Source organism: Passer domesticus, chromosome 3, assembly GCF_036417665.1.
Source record: "Passer domesticus isolate bPasDom1 chromosome 3, bPasDom1.hap1, whole genome shotgun sequence".
NCBI classification, from domain to species: Eukaryota; Metazoa; Chordata; class Aves; order Passeriformes; family Passeridae; genus Passer; species Passer domesticus.
This window is the reverse complement of record NC_087476.1, coordinates 7,338,655-7,361,954: the sequence shown is the minus strand read 5'-3', so window position 1 is coordinate 7,361,954 and position 23,300 is coordinate 7,338,655. Positions and strand designations below refer to the sequence as shown.

Sequence of the window (23,300 nt, the reverse complement as noted above, 5' to 3'; positions counted from 1 at the left end):
TATCCCAAGGTGGAATGCCAGCTCTCTGGCATAACTTGACCAGTAGCAAGACTCGGACTGTTCCCAACAGAAGTCTGCATGGGGCCATTCTTTTTTAGAGGTTAAGGGCATTTAGCCCTCACTGTGCATGAGGCTTTGCCTGATGGCCCTGGGACCAAAGCCCTGACCCTGTTTAGTTAATCTCTTCCTCTTGTCATTTTATTATTTGATCTCTTCACCATCAGAACCATGGGGAAGCAGCCATGGTGTGCTGGGCTTGATGCAGGGCTAGACTTACTTTGAAATAATGTGGTGCTGTCTAATTCCCTTCTGCTGTTCTCTCTAATCTGTAAAGACCTCACAAATCTGATTTTGGCCTGGTTACCCTAATCTGCATTATGGGCTGCCCAATTCACTGACTTCAATGGGCCACACTGGACTGTGTCAGGATTTGGAGCTGATACTTGGTTTTTTGAGCTGGTTGAGCAAACAGATCTGCAAGATCTCTTCTTGACAGTGCACTAGCTCTGATCTGAAAGGACACACAGCTTTAGACATCTGTTTTAGGGGCAGAACTATTCTGAGCTTATTTAAACTTGATACAAGGCTCTGTTTATATTTCTTTGATTAATTGAAAATAACCTCTCATTAGGGAAGTGACAACCGATACCGTACGATTGTGCTCAAGTCATTCACAGGAGAGAAAAAAATACATCAAAGGTTAGGCAGGTCAAAGCCCTTGTTTGGATCAAAGCATATGTTGAACACTGTATAAATGCCAAATCTGAAAGTGTTTTGTGTTTAAGGTTGAAGTTTGGAGTAAAATGATACTATAACAATAAATCCCCAGTTCAGCTTGTTAGGTCGCTACCGCATTCACAAAGGCACAGCAAAGAGAGGGATGCATCTGCTGGAGCAACTGGATAGGAGTCCAAGTCTGTTAAAAATTTACAGTATAGGTGAGGTAATACCACGTCCAGGTCTGGTAGGCACATTTGAAAAAGAACTTTAATGGAATGGAAATGGATCTTGAAAGAGTGACAGGCACAGTTTGTGGTTTGTCCATAAATCTGCCTTACCGTGAGAGACTAAAAAAGCTCAGTTATTTTTATTTATTCAGGACAAGGTTATGAGATGACTTGTCTGTGGTTTTGTAAAGCTGAGCTTGCATGGAGAGGGAGCAGCAGGCTCCAGTTTCCACTCAGAGCTGCATGGCTTGGCTGCTTTCAACCAAAATATTGGAGGGTCCCCAGCTATGCCTAGGCTTGAAATATTCCTGCTGTTCTGGGGGTAAACTGAGGATGGGCTGTACCTTGGTGGGCGGCAGCCTTCTCTGTCTGTGCCTCATCTGCAGCTTCCTGGAGAGACTGATGAGTGGTGGCCAGGGTTGAGGGAGGAGAGTGAGGTCAGACAAATGCAGATCAAAAAGGCAGCCCTTCTTCTTGACAGGGTGATAGCCACTGAAATAACTTATCTGGGGTGGATTATCCTTCCCTGAAAGCCTCTGATCTGGGGGGGAGGGGTTGTGGGGTGTGTCCTTACATGATGTGCCATAATTTGTAATGATTCAGGTGTTGCTTTTGGACACCATTCTGTGGCTTCAGCTATACAGGTGATCAGGCCAGGTGATGGAAATTATCAAATGAGTGATCTCACCTGGCCTTAAAATATTTCTATTAAATAGGAATATTTTAAAATTCTTGTTTTAGTGGGAATATTATATTCTTATAAAACTGATTGGTAAATGGAGAAGTCTCAGTGAGGCCATCCTTAGACTGAGAAAGGTCAAGTTTTAGGAAAAAAACCTTTCACCACTTTCATATTTGTAGGCAGAATGTCTATGTTTATATTTGCTTTCCAGGAAAGAGTTAAATCTGAGCTTAGACCTGGGTTCCAACTATCCCTGTGGTTTATTATATCTGTTAGGACATCTTTCAGTAGGATGAGGAGTGATACAACTTCTTCCAAACAACATTTGACCTTCTGTTCAATCTACAGTGACCTGATTGTGTGGGCATCTCATCCACCTTTTAGCAGTGGTGTGGGAACAAAATCATGAAGATGAGGACCCCTTAGAAAGTCCCACGGCTCCTATCAAAGAGTTTATGGCTCTGCCTACTGCAAGGGCAGGTGGGATTTGCAGAGAACCGAGTCAGGCTAGATCTGGCCTGAGAAGGACACATTTTAGGCTTAAAGGATGCTTTAAAAACTGCAACCAAGTTCAGTAGTGCACCCAGCATGTAGAGAGGTGTTCAGAGGGTTTGCCTTGCTGGAAGGTTAGAGTGGATATTAGGAAAATAATCTAAATAGATTAGGAATGATGCTATTAGAAAACCCATTGGATTGGGTATCAGGAAAAATTTCTTCCCTGGAAGGCTGGTCAAGTACTGGAACAGGTTGCTCAGGGACATGGTGGAGTCATCATCCTTGGAAGTGTTCCCAAAATGTGTAGATGTGATAGCCGGGGATATGGTTTAGAGGTGAGCATGTTGTTGCTAGTTGGACTTGGTGATGTTTGAGGTCTTTTTCAACCTTAGTGACTTTATGATTGTATGATTCTGAAGTATCCATGCAGCTTTGTTCAATAAAGGCAGTTTCTTGCATCCATCCAAGCAAAGGTTTGACCACGCACTCAGTGTGGTTTTCTGCTTCTGGCACGTCTCACGGGTGCCTGGGCCGCCACTTGTCCTGTCCCCGAGGCGTGCGGGGCCGTGTGCCCCTCTCCCGGCTGGGCACAGCCCCGGCGCGTCCCCTGTGCCCCGGGAGCTGCAGGCAGTGCTGCATTTCGGAGTGACTCCTGCAGCCCCGGGAGCTGCGGGCAGTGCTGCATTTCGGAGCGGCTCCTGCAGCCCCGGGCAGTCGTGCCGGGGGTCCAGAGGCAGCAGCATGCAGGGGGGACCTCGCTCCTGCCTGCTGCCCTCAGGCACAGGCTGGAGCATCCGAGAGCTTAGAAAAGCCAGGAAACTGCTGAAAATGGCATTTTGCTCTTAGTGTCTAACACCATCGCACCACTCCTGCTCAAGTAAATAAACTCGGATGGGAATCCCGCCCCTACCCCCTTCATTCCTTGCTTTCATAAAAGTTGTCACAGTGATTTTTTTTTTCCAGTCAGCAGATTTTTACGCTGGTTAATGAGGGGGAAAATTTTCTCTTCCCCCCCCCCCAGCCGCCCCCAGTTGCCTCCCCTCTCTTTCATGTCAGGGGCCAAGTTTGGATTGGAGCCTGGCGAAGTTTCTGTGTCATTTCCTGTTGCTGCCCTCCCCGGCGCTCGCTCCGCGCTCCAGCCCTCCCGCAGACGCGCAGGGCGCCCGCCCTCCCGGCCGGCGGCTTCGGGGAGGATGTGACAGCGCCGGGCACACCTCACGCTCCCGCCTGTCAAGCCGCATTCCTGCTCCTGCTGTCCCCACGGGCTCAGCTCCCAGCCCGCTGCCAGGAGCGAACGCTGGAAGAACTTTCTTCTCTCCGCTGTGCAGCTCGCTGTGCGTCCCAGGCTGCTGGGAACCTGAGGCGGTGAGAGCAAACCCGTCCTTCTCCCTCCAGAGCAAACTTCTGTCCGTGCGGGCCGTGGGCAGCGAGGCGGCCGGGGATGCCCGTGCTGGGTGTTTGGGTGGGCGAGGGGCTGCAGGGGGACAGGGAGGGGACAGGAGCCCCGTGAGCGTCTCACTCCGCAGGACAGCTCAGCTGCGAGGGCTGGCATTGGTGCTGCTGTGCTGGTGGCTTGATGTGAGTGACGGAAAAAGGGCTTTAACAGGGGTTTAACAGAGGGGCAGAGCGGCACGGGGATGCACAGAAGCCGGGCAGGCAGCGGGCGGAGGTGAGGCAAAGAGCAGCGGCTGCTCAGCCTTTTCTCTTGCGTGTTTGTCTTTCAGCTTCAGTTTAGTGCTCGCAGGTTTTTCCCAGGGCTGGCTTGCGGCAGCATTCACGGGGTTTGTGAGTGCGTCCAGTCCCGGGGATTGCTTTTCTGAGCAGAAAGAGCTGATACATGTGGAAATCTGTGTTACCCTCGCTTGGAGGAGCGGGCACAACTCAGCTGGCATCTGTAAAATCCTGCCTGTGTTGCCTTTCCTCTGCCATTGCCTTATTTGCTCGCTGAACACATGTATATTTGGTAGGAAAACGACACAAATGCTTGTGCTTTAAAGTGGAGCAACTGTGACTTCATGTACTATTTCTGTCATTCCTGACTCGTTCAGTCTTGACTGTTTCTTGGACAAACAAGGCGTAACAAACTGACGGATAAATCCTGAAGCATGTGCTGGAGCCGGTTCCCGGAGCTTCCAGAGTTAAAAGGCTTTCTTGAACTCACTGACACAGGGCAGTAAATCTCAATGTGTCAGTGAACGAGGGAAAAAAGCTTGCAGAGCATTACACACCGGCAGACAGAGTTGGTGCTGCACAACCCCGGGTCTTCACAGGCAGGATTAGCTCCCAACACCTCCAGCTACACAGCAGCATTTAGAAAGGTCAATTATATGTACAATATTTACCAGCTAATTGTAAGTGGGGCAATAAAAGCCTTGGAGTTGGCCCCAGGAGAAATGATCCCCAGGCATTGTGTATGGTGTGTTTACCTCCCAGTCACTGCTTGTTTCATGGTGCTTCCTCAGCTCCCTCTTATTTTATGCTGGTTTGGCAGTAGAGTTCTCTCTGTGCCCTTCCCTAATGAGAAAGTGGTGGAAAGAGGTACAAAATGGGCATGTAGGAAAGGAGCTTTGGGCTCACCCTGAGCACTTCAGTCCTCTCCCCTGCCCCCAGCCAAGGCACATCTCCTGCCATGGCTGGGGAAAGTTCAAGCTCCCTGTCCAGCCTTGGCACCCCTTGTCTTGCTGCCATAAGCAGTAGGGGACCCAGGAGACATTTACTGACAGCTTTGCCTGGAGCCAGTTTCTAGGTAAAAGCTCAAAGTTTCTTTCACAGTTCTTCCATGAAAGGCATTTTTTTTTTAATCAAGTTGAGTAGGAAATCCTTTTTTGGGTCTTCCAGTCTCCCAGACTCTTTCTAAGTGTTGTGCTACTGGAGGATTTAACAAAAAGTGTTCACTTTCAGTATTCTCACAGCAGGCTTATACATGTACTGGTGAGCTGGTCTCGAGGGTCTGTGCTGCCACACACAGCTTGATCTGAGACAACTTCTGGGTGTTGCTGGAGTTCAGGAAGGGCCAGGACACTCCAAAGGCACTTTGGATGTAGTCACCTTGTTTCAGAGTGTAAGAGAGTTTAATAATATGTAGGCATCAGGCTGTGCCAATTGCCTTCAGGGCTGAAGAATGGGCTCTGGCAGGGGTTAGTTTACTAGCGGAGACATACATAGCCAAAATTGAGTCATGAGCTCATGTAACAGAGGGAGGAGAGAAACTGTAGCAGGAGTTGCTCTCAGCGCCTCCTGGGAGCCTGAGAAACAGCATTTACCTGGAGCTGTGCTCTGTATTCTGGATGTGAAGGGAAATGGGGTGACAGACTGGCATTGTCACAGGGGTTCAACAGGCAAGTCAGCTCTGAGGTGAATGGAATCATTGCCTGTGCAAGATGGCTTAGGGGCTAGCTGAGCTTCAGGGGCTGCTTTGGGTGCTGGAAAGGGAGATAGGACCTCCAGTCCTTTGGAAATCCACCTATATATACAGCTGTTGAGAGATGAACCTCTGTCTCCAGTGCAGTTTTTGGGAGTGGGTTTCTAAGCTATCCCAAAACTTTACCTATGTGCTAGTTGGGAGGTGAACATAATTTCATCCTTAAATTTTTTGGATTTAAATTTGAACCCACTTCATTTTAAGCTGAGATCACCCTGCTGATTTCAGTGATGTTATTCTTGATTTACAGCAGTGGAAGGCAGGTAAGAATCAATCCCTTAATATTTGCTTTTTTCCTGATACTTGCAAAGGAGAAAGCAAAACAAGAGAAACCCACTCAGAGTGAGATCATGATGGGAACTGAAGGGTCTGAAATACCAAGACTTTTCTGGCTTTTTTTTCTTCTTCTTTCTTACTTGCTCTACATCTCAGCTTTTTCTTCTGTCAATAGAAATTTGTTCTGTGCATGAGCAAATGCTGGGTCCCTGTTTTTACACTGAACTGCTGTAACAGCAGCAAACCCGGGGTGCCTGTCCTGCCTCTCTCCTTGTGTGAGCGTGCTCTCCACACCACACAGTGCTCGTGTAGCCTTGACAGCCGAGCCAAGGGATGGCCATTCCAGTTCTGCTGCTTACCTTGGGAAAGTGCTCTGGAGCCCAACAGACTTTACTGTCTGGAAATATTTCCTGTTGCACAACATAAATTGTCTCTTTCAGTTTAATCCTGTTGTCTTAGATTACCTCACCAAAGTACTACCTTGAGTAAAGCCTCCCTCAGCAGCCACTCCACTGCAGTGGGGGAACCAGTGTTCCACGAGGCCACAGGGTGTGAGGACTCTGCAAGAAGGTGGGCTGGGCACATGCTTCCCTTCCCCCTTTCTCATCTTTCACAAGGGCAGGGCAAACAAACCTGCTTTTTAACATTGGGTCTGGACTTCTTGTCCCTGAGCCAGACCCCTCTGCAGCTCCACAAACCCACGATGGCCACTGAGACACCCAGGAGAGATCTCTCGTTACTGGTGGCTTCTTCTGGTGCTGGTGGTCCTTTTCTCTGAGCTGCTTTTTCGTGCTTCAGTGCTTGAGCTTGGTGTGGTGCTCCCTGTCCTGCCCGAGGCTGCTTTGAGGATTCTGTGCTGCTTCCCACCAGCATGTTGGCTGCCATCTGCTTCAGTTTCTCACAGCTTCTCCTGGGGAACAGCAGCAGCATTTGGGGTAGCCTTGGCCCAGTTTGTGGGTGCTTCCCAGCTCCCTGTGCTTCCCCATCTCCCCCAACTGGATCAGACACTCTGTGTTTATCTGCTTTGCTCTTGCTCAGCTCCAGCTCCAGTTCTCGTGGTATTTAAATGCTGATGCACAAATTTAGGTAACATTTACACGCTCTAGTGAGTCTTCAGCTCGCCTGCACAAATTTCTTGTTTTCCTTCTTCTAATGCAGTGCCACTACCTGAGGACACTGCTGCCTCCTTGCTCCAGGGAGCTGCTGATCCCTGCTCTGTTTATGGGACATTGCCATAGCAATGAGGATGTGTAGTGGAGATGGTCAGGATTAACCTGACCATATCCCTGCTGCTGGCCAAACACAGCCAAAAGGGTGCCTGGCTCCTTCCCTCCCAAAACAGAATCCTGTTTGCTTTGGCTATTTTTAAAAATATTTGCTGGTGGAGTCTGGAGCTCACTGTCAATCTGAGCCTTGCCACATGCAACCCACAGCTCTTTAAAATGGATTATTGTGGAGATGAGAAGGACAGTTTTTGTTCTTCTGTCCACTGGCTTGGGGCTACATGACATGGTGGTGGTTGTGGCAGTCACTTGCTTCCCAGGAAATCAGCTAAAGGCAACAAGCTTCTCAAAGTCAGAGGCTTTCTCTCCTTCCTCCTGACTTCTGTACCTGAACTGGTGAGAAGGAGGTGAGAGGCCTCTGTATCCCATCAGCAATTCCCTCAATCATCCTCTCCCTCCCTGGAAGTGTTATTTTTGGTTAATTCATACAAGTCTGGGCCTCCTTGGTCTATCCTGTGGGAGGAAGCTCCAGGCTGGAATTTTGTAATAAAAGCCAGATTTTTCTCTGGAGGCAAGAGTGGAGGAGGCCACTCCTGTTGCTCCTCCAGTTCTTGTTAGTTCTTGATCAGCTTAATCTGGCAACTGTGAGAGGTTTTCTTTCTCTGCTGAGAATAAATGTGGCTTCTGAGGAAAGTCAGCATTGTGGTGCTCACTCTGAGATACCTGATTTCCACAGAGCCACTGGTGGAAATCACAGCTCAAGCTGTGTGGACCTCATCTTCCTGTGGAAGTTCCCAGCAATTCACTGGGTCTCTGAGTGCATCACAGGCCATTTGCACTCGTGCAGAATCATGGCTTTCCTAAAAACAAGGACTTTCCCTCCAGTGTCCTTGGCCAGAGTTAGTTTGCTCTTCACCTTAGGAACACAGGGCAGTCTGTCCCCTCCCACACCAGCAGAGGCTGGTTTTCTCTGGAGTGAATATGTCTGTGTACCTGCACCTGGGAGAGTTCTCAGAAGTGTTCTGTGGTTATGAAGAGAACACAGATCTGGCCTCTGATTTCCTCTGTGACCACGATTCCCAGAGTTCTCCTCCTTCACTGACCACTGGCAATGGAAAGACCACTAATCCCTGCTCTCTTCCCTTTGCCTGTCCTTGAAGTTGGGGTTGTTTCCATAGGGGCTGGTGCAGTGAAAAGCTGAGATCATCTGAAATTGCCATAATTTAAAAATGCAGGTGCTATCTTAAATATATCCTGGGAGCTTACTAACTAAATATGAGTTTTCTTCTTGGTCATTAGACCCAGAGCTAAGGGGATGGAGACAGCAGCTGACCTGTAATCCTCATGGGTACTTCTCACACTACCTGTAAGATAGTCTTTTGGAGTTGCCCATCCAGACTTACTTCACTAACTTAATAAAATCTATCTTGTGCTCCTTTTATTTTACTAGTCACTTTGATTCCCCTCTGACATAGCCTAATGCTTGGACTACTTTTTTCCCCTTCTTTTTTATTAATGTATCCATGGACTGCATAGTCTTCAGAGATTTATTTTTCTTTAATGAAATCAGCCTCATTTTCCTGGCTAGTGTACTGCATGAATGTCACATTTAAATATGCGATTTCAAGTCCAGTCCTTTCCCTCAGATATATTACTTTACACTACATTTGTCTGTGTTAAACTGCAGTGCTGATTTACTACATCAGTGACCATTAAAGACTCCAATTCCTCTGACTCCTGTTTTGTTGTTTCTCACTGTTTATTATCCACAATGATCTGATTTTTAGAATAGTTGGCACATGGTAAGCTGAAGTCTCTTAATTCTTTTCCTCTGCTTGATACAATAGTTACAATTAGATTAATGTGTATTTAGTAGATTTGGATTGCCCAGCAAGTACAAAAAGCTCTCCTGGGAGCCATGAATGTCACAGCAGTGTGTGGTGCCAGGTGTGCACAGGAATGAAGGGGTAAAGATGTGGCCAAAGTGTAGGGAAGATCCCTTACCTCTCTCCCACAGGCAGGAGGTGGAAACAGAATGATCAACTGCCAGTGGCCAGTCCTTTTTTTTTCTTGAAGGCCTCCCTTTTTTTCTTGGAGATCTCTGTGTTTTCTTCCTCTGCTGCAATTCAGAAGTCAGAAGGGTGCTCTTCAGCCTGCTAAGGAGGCTTGAACAGCACTGAGCCTGCAAGATCTGAGATACGGTCAGCAGGATTCTAAATAGCTTTCAGTCTTACTGTTTAAACATGCAAAATTGGGAATTCCCTTCATTCCCTTCAATGAAACAAATAAGTTTCCTTATTTGAAGATGTCCAAGCTAGGCAAAACTGCCAGGCATGCTAATGCTTCCTGACAAACTGCTTCAAAACATGAGTTTCACGGAAGGACAGCAACAGTGCAGCACAAACTCTTCCCAGACAGACAGAAGTACACCTTGGCCATATTTAAGTCAACATCCACCTTCAGGCTGTTCTTCCCTGCATGGGTCTGCATCACCTGTCCTTCAGGAGGATGCTGTGCCAGGTGGTGAATATCTCATGCACCACTTGTGAGAAATTCCAGCTGATATTTAGGAAATGCTTCTGTGCAGTGTCAGCCAGGAGCTTCTGAGCGGAGCAAGCCAGGAGGCAGGTGCCTGTTCAGATGCATCCCTGGCATTTCCAGCTGCTGGCTCTTACCAGCTCCTCACTGGACACATGAGGGAACACCTAATTGCCCTTCCCAGACACCCTGTCTCCTTGGACCCTACATGTACAGTACAGGTTCTGAGACACTCCTCAGAAATTGAGTGCTCCTGACTTCTTCTGACTCTGCTGAGTGCCTCAATGCTTAAAATAGGTGCTCCAGGTGATGCTGCTGGGTGGGATGGCTGCAAGTTCACTATTGTGACATGTGGGTAAGGCTTTTATTAAATGTGGCCTCAAGTCAACTTTCCATAACTCAGGTTTTGCAGGTGCAAAAGGCAGACCACAATCTGGGGAAGTATCCTTGACCTTAATCATTATTTGTAAAGCAGTGTGTGAGGCACTGCCTGCTGTTACCAAGAGAAATGATGCATGTTAGAAGGAGATCATACAGCTATCAGGCCATGTAATCTGGCTTTATTTTCCAACATCACTAAATACTTGCTGATTTTGTCCGGACCTTGCCTGTAGTTTTGTAGAGTTGTCTATGAGGCAGGAGCTTTCTTGCAAAAAAAAAAAAAAGCACCAGGGCCCTTGTTTGCTCTCTGCACAGCTTTGACTGTGCAGCTGGCTGCCAAGCATCACACAGCAATGCTTGTGAATCACCATGGAACAACATCAGTCGAGCCAAACAGACCCATGTGATTTTAGGCAGGGCTCAAGAATTTTGTTCTTTAGCTTCAACCCAGGGGGCAAATTTGTTCATTTTCTTGGCACTGCAACAATGATAAAGTCTCTGCACCCATTTGCCCTGAACCAGTATGGTTTGTTCTCTGAAACATTTGCTGTTCCCATTTTTTGTGACAATAGCAGTTACAGGATAGGTGGAGATTTTTGTGTGACCAATTTTCAGGTACATTAAGCTGCTTTCACCCCCTCCTGACTGTATAAAATGTCCTTAAAGCAAGTGTAAATGGTATTGACTCCAGAATCAGACAAATAGGTTCCCAACTCTGAAGTGAGTATGTGTTGCAAACTTTTGTGGGGAGATGAATAACTAAATGATTGTCTCACCCTCTGAGACAGGTGTTTAGGACAAAGTGCTGATGTCTGGTGGCCACAATGGATGTTGGAGGAAAATTTTAGGAAGGTTGAAGTACCTGTGTCTGAAGACATTGAGTGTTCCAGTGGTTCAGGCACTTGACACATGCAGGTTCTTGAGTCTTATCTGGTGGCTACCAGTAGGCTTGGACTAAAATCACAGAATCATGGAAACACAGAGTTGGAAAAGACCTCTAGTTTCACTGAGTCCAATCATTAGCCCAACACCACTGTGTTCACCACTTATCCATGTCCCTTAGTGCCACATCTACACCCTTTCTGAATACTTCCAGGGGCTGGCGAATCCCACCAATTCCCTTGGCAACCTGTTCTAATACTCAAGCACAAATCTTATGAGAGATGTGTGTAACAGAAATGTTCATTGCTACAGAACTCACTGCTACATAAAAACCACTAGAGCTTTCTTGACCTCTGATTCTTTCCCCTCATGGCAGAGATCACATAATGTGAATCAGCTCAGAGATGCAGTGAAAGCCTACAGCAACCAGCAAAAGAAAACTTGACCTAGGGAGGAAGGAAGGTATTTTTTGTGAAATACAGGAATGCAGGCAAAGATATGAGGAAAACCACCTACTAAAGGGAAGCAAGCTTGTGAAGTGGAAACAAAAGCTCTATGTTGACTTTTCATGTTTCCTGGACAGCCTACAGTTATTTCAAAAAAGCACAGCTTGACACAAGCACCCTAAATTATATCCCTGTCTCAGTGGCCTCTTGGGACCCAATGTGCCACACAGGACCACTGTGGACCTGAGGAGGAGACCAAGTGCAGATGGAAAAGCAAGGAAGCCTGTGACCTCCCCCAGTCCAACATCTATGACATGAGGAAGGTCACCTTATCCAATTGCAAAATGGGGGTGCTTCCTCAAAGCCATCTGTCAGAGGTTTCATTCCTTTTTGTTGTGGTACCCTGAAAACTGAAAAGCTCTATGCGATTGCTAGTGTTAATAAGGAGGAAAGGGTGGAAAAACCTCCATGACTTTTTGTTTCATATGTTGCTTGAGAAAACATGTGCTGTCTGCAGCAAGACCTCACAGCTTGCTGATTCTTAGAGCATATATGCAAAAGTTTGAAACTGGAGGTTTTGTTGACCCTGGAAGAAAAAGCAGATTCCAAACAGAAGCTCAGGAAGAAAAATCTGTGGTTCCATCTGTATTTGCTTTTGCTTTACTGGATGCAGGTTGCCTGTGTCACAGTTTTGTCCTGCTTATCTTCTGAATCTGCATAAACTTTATTTCTGGGCAATTATAATTTCGAGGCCTGGTTGCAAGGTAGGCAGCTGAGAAGTTGCATCTGTACTCTCATCCTCTCTTTCACTGAAATCCTGAGCTTTGGGTCTTGCTTTCAAGCAGAAATTTTGTGATGGAGACTGTAGGGACTAAATGGCTACATGGAAAATGTGAACCTCCACAAGGGTTTGAACTTTGGTCTACAGAAAACAACCTGACGATTTCAATCTGCAGAGGGCCATAAGGACACTCAGATTAAAAACTCAGTATGGGAAAACTTAAAATAAAATCTACATGGCTTTTAAGGGAGTTAGTTCTACCTTTGTGTTTTCATTGGGCCATAGACTACTCGAGGGTATCTGAGGGGTTGTTTCCCCTTGGTCCATGCCTGGCCCTTTGATTCAGCTGTGGCACTTCTGTGGTGCAATACACAGTGACACGTCAATCCTGTGAGGTTCAAAGGAGGAGGAGAAGAAGTCAGTGTTTGTGGGGAAACACCTCTGGTCAGTCATTAGTTCTTCTCAGTATTTGATCTGTTACATCATCATGCAGGGTCTGGTACTGCAGGATGAGATGGAATTGTTCTGTTTGACTTCAGTTCAGCTTTTTTAGGCCCCTTCAGTTTAAATGTAGGCTCTTCATGGCTGCAGTTTATCAGGAGGCAGTGTAGAAAAGTTCTAGCATGCATTTACTTAAACAATATTTGATACATTCTGGAGGATAAATGGTATGGAGCAGCTACAGTGTTGTTTCCAAAGACCATCCTTGGCAAGAAAACAGAGAGGAAGGAAAGATCCATTATGTGTGCCTGTGTATTGCCCCTAGAACAGGATCAAAGTCATGAAAAGAAACTCTGCTTTTGTTTCTCCACAGTTGTTAAAGTTCACAGGCTTCCCAGGATGTACATTTCAAGGCTATCATCAACCAAATTTTGTACATTTACATTTGTTCAAAATAGTTTCCAGGCGGTGAGTAATTAGTGGTTAGAAATGGCTTGCAGTTTGGTGATAATTTGATTAAGCGAAATCCTTAGGAAAATTAGCATTCCAGGTCTTTTGTGTTTCCCTCCTTCATTTGTGGACCACAGCTTCTTCCCCACCCAGTCTCACAGGAGACATCTCCTGCATTTCAGTAAGGAGTAGATGGATCCTAGTCAGGAAAGACAGGAGGATGCCTCCAGCCACAATGAGCAGCAGGAAAAGACATTAACTCCACAAAACTGCCACTTTAACATTCTTCTTGGAGAACTTCAAATGCAGTAATTACATCCCTCTCCCTAAGAACTCCACGTACTCCATTCATTTGAATTAATTAATCCCCAAGTCTGAAGCATTCTGCAAACAAATAAAGTTTCTGTACATTTCTAAGCTGGTCAGTGAGCTAGTGAAGAAAACGGGGGAAATAAAAATAAAGAGGTAAATATTCAAAGTTTACCAAATTGTGTATAATTAAAAATAATTTTCTAATGTTGTGCAAGATGGGATATGGATATTTTAAAATAAGGTGGTGAAGTGATATAAGAGTATAATTTGACCTGTCAGTCCTTGTTAATAAAAAGACTATTTTGTGTCCTGCTCCTTCATTCAGAAGTGGGGACAGTGGAAGGGAGAGTTAAGTACTTAGTTAGGTTCTTTTATAAAAATCTTTGTTTTGCTCATTTACTTCAGGAAATTTTGATTAAAAATATTGATTTAAAAAAGGATGGTGTCTTTATGCCTTCCTGTATAACTGAAGATTTGTCAGATAGTCACTGACTCATGTATTCCCAGCTGGTGGGAATAGATTTACAAATGTTTGGACCTAGAAACTCAAATGGATTTCTGAACAGTTGCTTGAAGTGGTTTTGCAGATCTCACTGTGACAATGACATATTGCTCATGCAGGCTTATACCAATTCAGTGCTACCTTGGGTGGCAGAAGGAGAGAAACAGCCTCACTTTCCTGGCTCTTAACAACTCCCTGACAGGAGGTTAGAGCCACATGGGGTTCAATCTCTTCTCCCAGGAAACAAGTGAGGCAACAAGGGGAAAAGGCATCAAGTTGACAAAGGGCAGTTTAGATTGGATATTAGGAAGTATTTCTTCAAAGAGAGGATTGTCAATCTTTGGATCAGGCTGCCCAGGGCAATGAGGGGGGGGGTCACCATCCCTGGAGAGATTTAACATGTAGGTGTGGCTCTGAGGGACATGGTTTAGTGGTGGGCTTGGCAGTGCTGGGTTAAAGGCTGGACTTGATCTTGGAGGTCTCTTCCAGCTTAAATGGTTGTATGATTCCTTGCATCCTGGAGAATTTTCCAGCACTTGGCAAGCCAGCATGGTGCAGGGTGTAGCTTTCATCACTAGCCACCATCTCACATCCTTCTAGACACCGTCTCACGAAGTAGGCAAACCCAACTGCTTAAGTACCTAAGTAAAAACTCAAAAAGAACTAGCGAGACCATTCAGCCCATCTTCCTGGATAACAGCAGCGACAGACTTAGCTTGACTTAAATCCCATGGCAACCACAACAGGCATCCCATCTCTACTTTTCAAGTGGTACCATCCTTGGCAGTGGTATTTCCACCACTGCCAGCAGCTGACCTGGGTAAAGCTGTTGCTGTCTCTCCCCTTGGCCCTGTTCCCCTCTGAAGCAGCACATGTAACATTAGTGGTCCCTGTATCTTGCTGGGAACCCCCTGAGCTGTAGTAGATTCTCCCAGGGAGTCCATTCAACTTCATTTTCAGGACCTGTGTGTGCAGAACACATGAGATCCCTCAGGAAGATTTTCAGTCTAAACCCATTTAAAACTTTATATGGAAAAAGAAAAGTCTGAAAGTCCACGCTCAGCAATATTGTATGCATGAGGCTCGGTTAATTCACCTTGAAAGAGGCCTTTAGGAGGACTTTCACATTCCTGGTGCATTTGGGACAGGACATGGGTGAGTGCCCAAGAGCAGCACCAGATAAACAGAAATCATTACAGCAGCCTGGCGAGGGGGCCATGGGATCTGCAGGGCTGCCAGAGCAGATCGGTTTGCGCTGCAGCCGCTCTTTCTCACAGATGGGATAAAAATAAGATAGATTAAGTATATCCAAGAAAAAATAGTTATGCAAAGGCTTGAGAAAGCTGCCAATGTCAGCAAAGGGAGGCAGTAATGTAAGCAAACTTCAGAGGAGGGGAGCTGCAGAGCGTCCTGCTGGAGAGAGCAGAGGGGACTGGCTCTGAGTGTCGGCTGGATGTGGGATGAAGGTTGGCCGGGTGATTTGGTTGACTTGTGTTTACCAAGGCAAATCCCAACAGAGAGGGAGGTTTTTCTTTTAGCTGATAGATGTGCCTGCCTCTATATTAAAATGTTTTTGCCCCCTTCTGTGGTTCTTTGAGTCAGCTTCTTCCTGGTTGAGTCACTCAGGCTGATAGGTAGGTGCTGAAGTCCCTGCTGAAATCTGGAGTTCCCTGTCAGTGCTTTTGATGTCTGTTCTGCTTCTCTGAGGTTAGATATACCTTTGGCTTTCATCTTGCACCCAGCTTTCCATCAGATGCTTGGGAAAGACCAGTTTAGGTAAGGTGAGGAACTGCTGCCTTTAACTGGATCTTGTATGAGTGAGCAGCAACATCTCAGCTGTCAGAGCTGTGGGATGGTCCCCAGTGAGCACAAAGCTCAGTTTGCATGACTGATGGAGCAGAAGCAGATGGAATATCAGGGCTTTGAAGGACTCAGACAAGAAATAGTTGCTGCTTCTTGGTGGGTCTGTAGTAACTGGCTGTGAGCTTGGTCTCAGGCAATGGCAGATTAATCTGCCTTCACTTAGCTGTGAACCTGGCTTCTTGTGGATTTCTGCTCTTTTTTTTTCCTTTTTTGTTTTTTTGGACAGTCACTACAACTGGGTCAAGGCTAATGGTGTAAGGGCCTCCATGTATTAAGTCTTCAGAGGGGCTGAGACATAGAAAAACCTCTTACCTGGCACTAAGAAGGAAAGACTTATAAGTGCATATAAGTATATGAAGGGAGGGTGTCAGAGGATGGAGTCAAGCTCTGCTTGGTGGTGACAAGCAATAGGGCAAGAAGCAGAAACTGATGCCCAGGGAGTTTCACTCCTGAATGTGAGGAAGAACTTTTCTGTGCAGTAACCAAACATTAGAACAGATTGTCCAGAGAGGATGTGAAGCCTCCCTCACTGGAGATATTCCAGACCCATATGGACACAATCCTGTTCCCTGTGCTCTGGGATGACCCTGCCTGAGCAGGGAGGTTGGACCAGATGTATCACTGTGGTCCCTTACAGCCCAACTCATTCTGTGATTCTGTGATTCTGAGACCAAGTCTGAAATGGTGCTTCTCTAATTTATCAACACTTATTCTCCTCTGGGGAGGTGTAAACAGTGAGGAGCATGACCAGAAGGAATGAAGTCCACAAGATATGGTTCTCCACTAAGGAACAGTAATATTTGGCCTCTGGAATAGTTACTTCAGACAGGTTTTTAAATGCACTTTATTTAGACAAGAAATAATCTCAGTGAAAGGGGATTGAGAACGTGTAGGGAACATTCTGTGGATAAACATCTGCCTCTTTTTGGTTAACAACCATATTTATTACATTAAAACAAATACCTCTATCTGACCCAGAGAGCTTGTGGAAGGAGGCCAGAAAATAAACTGTGTTGCTACCGACGAGATAATGGATCACAAAAAAAAAATTAAAAATTGTAGTGCTAAAAAAACCCCCCTAGTCAGAATCTGTTTCTCATTTCTTTTTACATTCCTCTGAAAATTAAGACAAGTGTAGTTTTTGAGCTAGGTTTCACTTTGTAGTCGGTTTTACACTTGGTCAAAGAGAACTACAACTTGTCTTTCCCACGTTGTTTGAGAGCAGAAATGAGCAGCAAAGTTCACTCCCCCCATGCAATAGGGCTGGGGAATTGATGTGCTGTATTTGAGAAAGAGTAACCAGATACAAAGATTGTGTCACGACTCTTAGATAGCCAGGAGGGAGCTGGGTCTAGGCATTCCCTTCAGCCCTGTCCTCTAGAGCTGTCTGTCTGTCTGTGTCTGTGCAAGCAGTGTCACTGATGCCAAAGCAGTGATCCCTGTCTGCCTGGCCAGCCACACTGGTCTCCCATCTGGGGATGATGCAACTTCCTTTGCTTCTTTATTGGGAGATTAAAGGAGCTGCTGCTTCTCCCTTTTCCTTGTAGATAATTTATTGTTTCTGGATTTAATAACTTTTTGTGTTTGAAGGTTTCCTGCAGATGGATTAGGAGGCAATGCAAGCAGTGCAATGACAGCCCTGTCAAAGCAAGGATCTACAGTGTAGGCTACCTGTCCCCTGATCCTCCTGTTGTATACACTGAGATTCATGTGTACATCCTGTCTGTCACTTCAAAGGCAACTTCGGCTATTGGACATTGTTTGCTATAGGAAAGTTAAAAGGGAAATTGTCTTGCATGTCTTTCTGGTAGCTCTTGCTAAGTTAAGTGGTGACTTCATCTGCCCACTGAAATGAGGTTGTAGACAGGTGGAGTCAGTCTCTTCTCCCAGAAAATGAGGAAATGGCCTCAGGTTGCACTAGGTAAGGTTTAGGTTGAATATGAGGGAAAGTCTCTTCACTAAAAGTGTGGTCAGGCATTGGAACAGACGGCCCAGAGAAGAGATGGAATTACTCCCTGGAAGTGTTCAAAAATGTGTAGATGTGTCACTTAGGGACTGATTTAGTGGTGAGCTTGGCAGTGCTGGGTTTAATGGTTGTACTTGATGATCTTAGAGGTCTTTTCCAACCTAAATGATTCTACGATTAATAACTGATTCAAAAATTTTAGAATTTTCCTCCTCTTGGTGTTTGGCTGGTTGGTAATATATATTCTTTCAAAGCAGTCAGACATCACTCATTATCACCAAGTTTTGTATCTAGGGGACCCTCCTACCCAGAAGCTTCTGTTGCCTCTCTTGTGAGCAGCAAATGGCACCTGCCACAGCGAGTTAGGAGGGTTATGTAGGGATTTGCATTAATAAGACATTGAGCTGGAGATTTGGCTGGAGGCGTTAGCTCCAGCCCACCTGCTGTAGGGGCCAGATGTAAATCCATGAGGTCCTGCAGGGCTATGCTGTCCTAGCACATGCCATCCCACCCTGGGAGCCTCCCCTGCAGCTGAGTGGAGCTCTGCTGAGCTGCCTAGGAGCAGGTTGGCTCCCCTGAAGTTGTTCTGTCACCACAGCGTGGCACCCCACAGATCAGCTCTGCTTGTGGGACGGAAAGGGGCTGCTGGTTCTTCAGCCCAAGGGGTGAAGTTGTGCCCTTTTGGGCTCTCCAGGGCCAGTTTCACCTTGGGGAACATTTGCCACATGATGTGACTGCTCTTTCAGGACACAGATGACTACAGCTATTGATTTATTTTGTTGTTTAGACAGGAGGAGCATGAGGGAATGCAGATGTCTGTCAGCTTTGCAGCAAGTTGCAGAGACCCCTTTATGGCAAGTTTGGGTTGCTTCTGCATTTCCAATTGTCCCATTTTCTTTGATGTAGAAGACTCTCCTGAGTCTGAAATTCTTCCCTTTAGGTTTCCAAGGTCTGAATCTTTGTGTAACACTTCTCATGGATGTTTGTTTTTTTTTTTTTCTAAGCAAAAATCTGCATGGGAATGCTCAATATATGAAGGGCTTGCAAAGGTCTTTGAATGCATGGACACTTTCCCCTGTGGTAGGGCAAGGATTGACACACAGGGTTTAGCTCCCAATAAGCCTCCATTTGGGGTGGGAAAGCACCTGGATGATGTCACAGAGGATTTTTGGAGTTCCCTCTGGTAGAAAGGTGGATCCATCTCTAGTGGCTGTTCACAGCCCTACAATGAGCACATCCTTTGTAATGACACTTTTTTCTTCCTCCTCAAATACAGGAGTTGCTTTACTTAACTTGATTTACAACTCTATCACCAAACTCTACTAATACATTTTCCCAGTAAAGACAAAGAAGCTAGTCTCTGACAAAATGTTGTTTTTTTTGTGTTTTTTTTTTTTCTTTTGTTTTTTGGTTGTGTTTTTTTTTTTTTTTTTTGTTTTTTTTTGTTTAACACTATTGCTTAGAAGAAGAGATTAAGCAGCAAATAGAGTTCCTGGCCCCAGCCTGAGCTGCTCTGTTTGCATAGCCCTGTCAGCTGTGCCATTTTTCAAACATCTCATGGACAAAATGTTACTGGCAAATTGTTTATGCACAGAAGGAGCCAATGTCACATATCTTCCCCAGTCCTGCTCACCCACCTTTTACTAAAAGCTTTATAGAGAGAGCTGCAGAGCTGGTGATAGATGCAGTAGAGAACAAAATGAGTCAAATGCCAAGTTTTGCTGCAGAGATTTTCCTTGTTGGGACACTGACAAGTGGAAACACAAACTGAATAAATGTGTCTGATGATGCTGGACTGTGAGCAGGTTTTAAACCCCCAATTTTCCCAGCACAACAGCATTTAGCCCTCAGTCTCCTGAATTACACAACATTACACAACCCTCTTAAATAGGCCAATTATTTCTCTATGCAAGAGTGACTCAGAGAGATTTTCCTGTCTGTTGCATATGAAATATATATTTAATTTTCTCCAAGAAAGCCCATTTTTATTTGCAATTCAAGTGAAATCAATTTTCCAAAATGGCATTTCAATAAAATCAAAGTTGTAAAGTAAACAAGGTAATGGGAAGAAAAGCGCTGTAAATAGATTTTTCAAATGTCAGACAGTTGATATATATTTTCAAATATGTAACGTGATTTCACAGTGATCAATATGGGAAGCTGGGAGCAGGTGAACAAGAAATATGAAAAGGGAGAAATTATATCAAGGTGCCTGTGCTTTCCTCTTAGCTATGGCAGCCTGCAGGTGTGTGGGACACCCCTGGGTGGAGGGGAGAGAGCAGGTATTTTTTTGGAACAGAGTCATAGAATTATAGGATTGTTTGGATTGAAAGGGAACTTAAAGGTCATGATGTCCAAGCTGTCTGCAATAAGCAGAGACATCTTCTGCTAGACCAGGTTGCTCAGAGTCCTGTCCAACCTGACCTTGAAATCTTCTGGGGATGGAGCATCTACGACCTTTCTGGGCAACCTGTGCCAGTGTTTTACCATCCTTATTAAAAAAAGAAAAACAAACCAAAACAAACAAAAAAACCACCCAAAAACCAACAAACCTGGAAAAAGGCAATTTGCACTAAGAGCCTCTATTGTTTCAGCAAGCCAACTCCTGGATTTTTTGTGTCACCAGGGAATTTATAGGAGTTAAAGAAGGAAGAGAGCATTAAGGAAGAGCTGTGGGGGTCATTGCAGGAGTCAGTATTGCACTGATGGCCAAGCTGATGGTGCTGGAATCACCATCTCTTCCTCACCTGTAAATCCCCCAGCTTTACCTAATGTTTCACATGCTGCACAAATGACACTCCCTCTTGCTTTTCCCGGGAAGGCACAGGGTGGTTGTGCTCTGCTGAGCTGTGGCCATGTCCCAAGCAGCTGCAGCTGGTCTTGTGTTGGGACAGGACTTGCATAGCTCAAATTGTCACTTGCAGTGACCCACAGCAGAAACCCTTGTGATTAGAAACTTGTGAGGACATCCCTGCAGCTTGCAAAAAAGATTTGTCATCTTTCTGGGGAGAAAAACAACTGGAAGACTGAAGTAGTGTTACATCCCCAGACGTGAAAAATTGGTGCAAAGAAGGCAAGTGTAGAAATGCCATGTAACTCCAAAATGATTTTGAGGTGGCAGAAGAATAGCAAAAATGCTGTACATATTTTCTGCTTTCTTAATCACAATATCCCTCCAGATATGTGCTACAGATTTGCAAAATGTATTGTGAAGTCAAAGGTGATTGGCTTGCAGGTCAGAGAAGTGTGAATGGACTTTAGTCACCTACAAATCAAGATTTCTAAATTAATTGCTATTATTTTGATTAGAAAGTTTGGGAACACTTCAACATTAATGAAAAAACAAGAAAATAATTAAACTAATAATCTGTTTGAGGGGAGAATTGGGACATGGTTTCAAATTGTGTAAAAAGAATACAAGACATGGAGACAGAATTAATACGAGTATCTCCTGTCTTTGGAGTGCTGGTAAGCAGGAATGGGACATTTGGTGGAAGAAGACACCATTGCTTTGGGACTGAACTTCTCCATCCTGGTGCATTTTTCAGGCTTTTCAGGTCACCACCTGAACAGGAATTCTATGAGTGGGGAGTTTTCTCCCGTGGGTGAGTGATCCACAGGGTTGGTGTGTCCGTGCTGTGATGTCCAGCAATGGGCTGAGCTTGGCTGAGCTGCCACTTTTCACATCCCTGGTTTTACCTGGGTGCTCAGGATTTCTGAACAATGGTGATTTTTTAGTTTGGGAAGGTGCTGTTCACATCACCCTAAAGGGGGCTTGGCATTATCTTTGATGTGGAAAGCAGATGTGGTGCTCTCCCACTTTGCTGCCAGGAGTCCAAGATAAGACTCAGACCTCCCAAGCTTTCCTGTTGTTTTGTCTTAATCCAGGAAATTCAGCTGGCATCTCTCTTATTCCTTCTGGTTAGAGAGACTTAGAGCCTTCATTAGATGCTGGACCTTGATCCTGGCTAATAAGAAGCAGAACAAAATCACACTCATAGTCTGGCAGGGAGTTTGAATACTTGTGCAATAGGAAAGGTCCTCTCAGGTGCAGTTTGTGCTATATGGTTTGTGTAATGCTCAGCAAAGCCCTGTCAGTGCTGAGGTTTCCTGTTGCTCATAGAATTCCTTTACTATTTTTTTCTTTTCCTTGCTTTGTAGAATTTGATCTCTGCTTTAAATTATATCACGGTAACGTGTGTGTTTTGATTATTGCAATGTGCCTTGCTGGATCGGGATCATTCCCTTCCTCAGTCTCAATTTGCTTCACCTTCACTTCTAACTTTACTTTCTGGGGAAAGGAAAGGATTGTTTTCCTTTGGGATTGCCTGAGATGATGGTCTTTGATTTCTACGTCCATGGCCTGAAATTGTTCTCAAATCCAGCCTGTCACATTGAAATGATTTACTTCTTTCATTGTTTGAATCTCCCTGTTATTCCTTGCCAATTCTGTGTGTGAGAATGTTCATTCCTGCATTTACCAGGGTTTTCTGCATCTGACTGGACTGGCAGGTTCACATCTGTCTTTCATAAGGAGGATTTTACAGACAAGAACTCCCTGGGAAGGGATTCAGCCTTTTGGCTGTTGTTGTTATTGTTGTTCCTGAGTTTGTCACTGCTGAGAGGGTGATAAATGTTGTGCACGAGACCCACCATAAGCAACTCGTGTCCCTGCTAGGGGAGGGATGTTATTGTCTCTTTGCCCATCATCACCCGTATTACAATTTTTATTAATGAAAAGCCAGCAAATGCTCACAGTGCAACAACGTGGGCAGTGCAGAGCAGCTCTGAGGCTGTGGCTGAAGTCTCTTGGTGATTCTGATGCAGTGTCCAAAATGGATAAAGGGAGGGACTGCATATCAATGGAACAGGTATCTCCTGCTAGTGGTGGATAACATGAGAACTATCACTCTGTGCACTGAGCTAGCTGTTCTTATATTTCTGGGGATGGGGCTAGATAATTTTTTAAAAACAGATAAAGTGGTAGGTAGCTGGAGTTTTTAATATCTAAATCTGCCCACCTGGCACAGCTGGAGTGCATAAGCCCAGAATTCCAAGCAGTTGCCATCTCATTATGTGGTATCTGCAGGTAAAGCTGTGTCTGAACACTTTGAACGGGTTTGCTGAAAGCCCTCAGAAGCAGAGAAGTCCTGTTCTCAGCCTCTGATCACACAGGTAGTGTGGGCAGAGTGAGGAAGCAGCTTTGCTGCCTTTTTACTCTGACACAGATGACCACGGGCAAGTAAATTGAGTTCCATGGTTCAGCTTTCTCACTTGTGAGAAGTAAATGCTATGCTGGTTTTAAAACATTGATGGTGTTTTTGAGAATTAATTAGTTAGTGTTTGAGGCACAATAGTTTTCCATAGGGGTTTTTCACTGAGTTCTTGGTCCCTTTGCTCTGGAGGGTGTTAATTGCTGTATGCTTTTGGGATGGCCCTAATGAGATGAGAATAAAGGCATATGGAAGTGAGTGTGTGATTAACCAAACAAGCCTGGGGTAGAACAGAGTTCCCCAGGTGAGAAATTAAGTTGCTATTGGCCTCTGGCTTTCCTTTTGGCATGCATTCCTGAAAAAGCCCCAGTCCAAAGAGCATCCCATGATAAATCCCACTGTTCATCTGTCTTGGGGCTCTCAGGGCTGCCCCTTTCCTTTCAGAAGAGCTCAGCCATGTAAGGGCAGGAAGGATCTGAAA

The 23,300-nt window shown here is 45.3% G+C and overlaps 1 protein-coding gene across 4 annotated transcripts in view; it reads left to right on the top strand.

Moving 5' to 3' along the window:
- The window catches only part of EVA1A (eva-1 homolog A, regulator of programmed cell death), a 199,366-nt gene that overhangs the window by 131,971 nt on the left and 44,095 nt on the right, over positions 1-23,300 (top strand). For 2 of the 4 annotated variants that reach the window (XM_064411761.1, XM_064411760.1), the window contains exon 1: positions 3,248-3,489. The exons of the other annotated variants lie outside the window; for them this stretch is intronic. The gene's annotated coding sequence lies outside the window, so the exon portion shown is untranslated. Of the gene's footprint in view, positions 1-3,247; positions 3,490-23,300 lie in introns of those variants that run through there. 4 annotated transcript variants of the gene reach the window in all.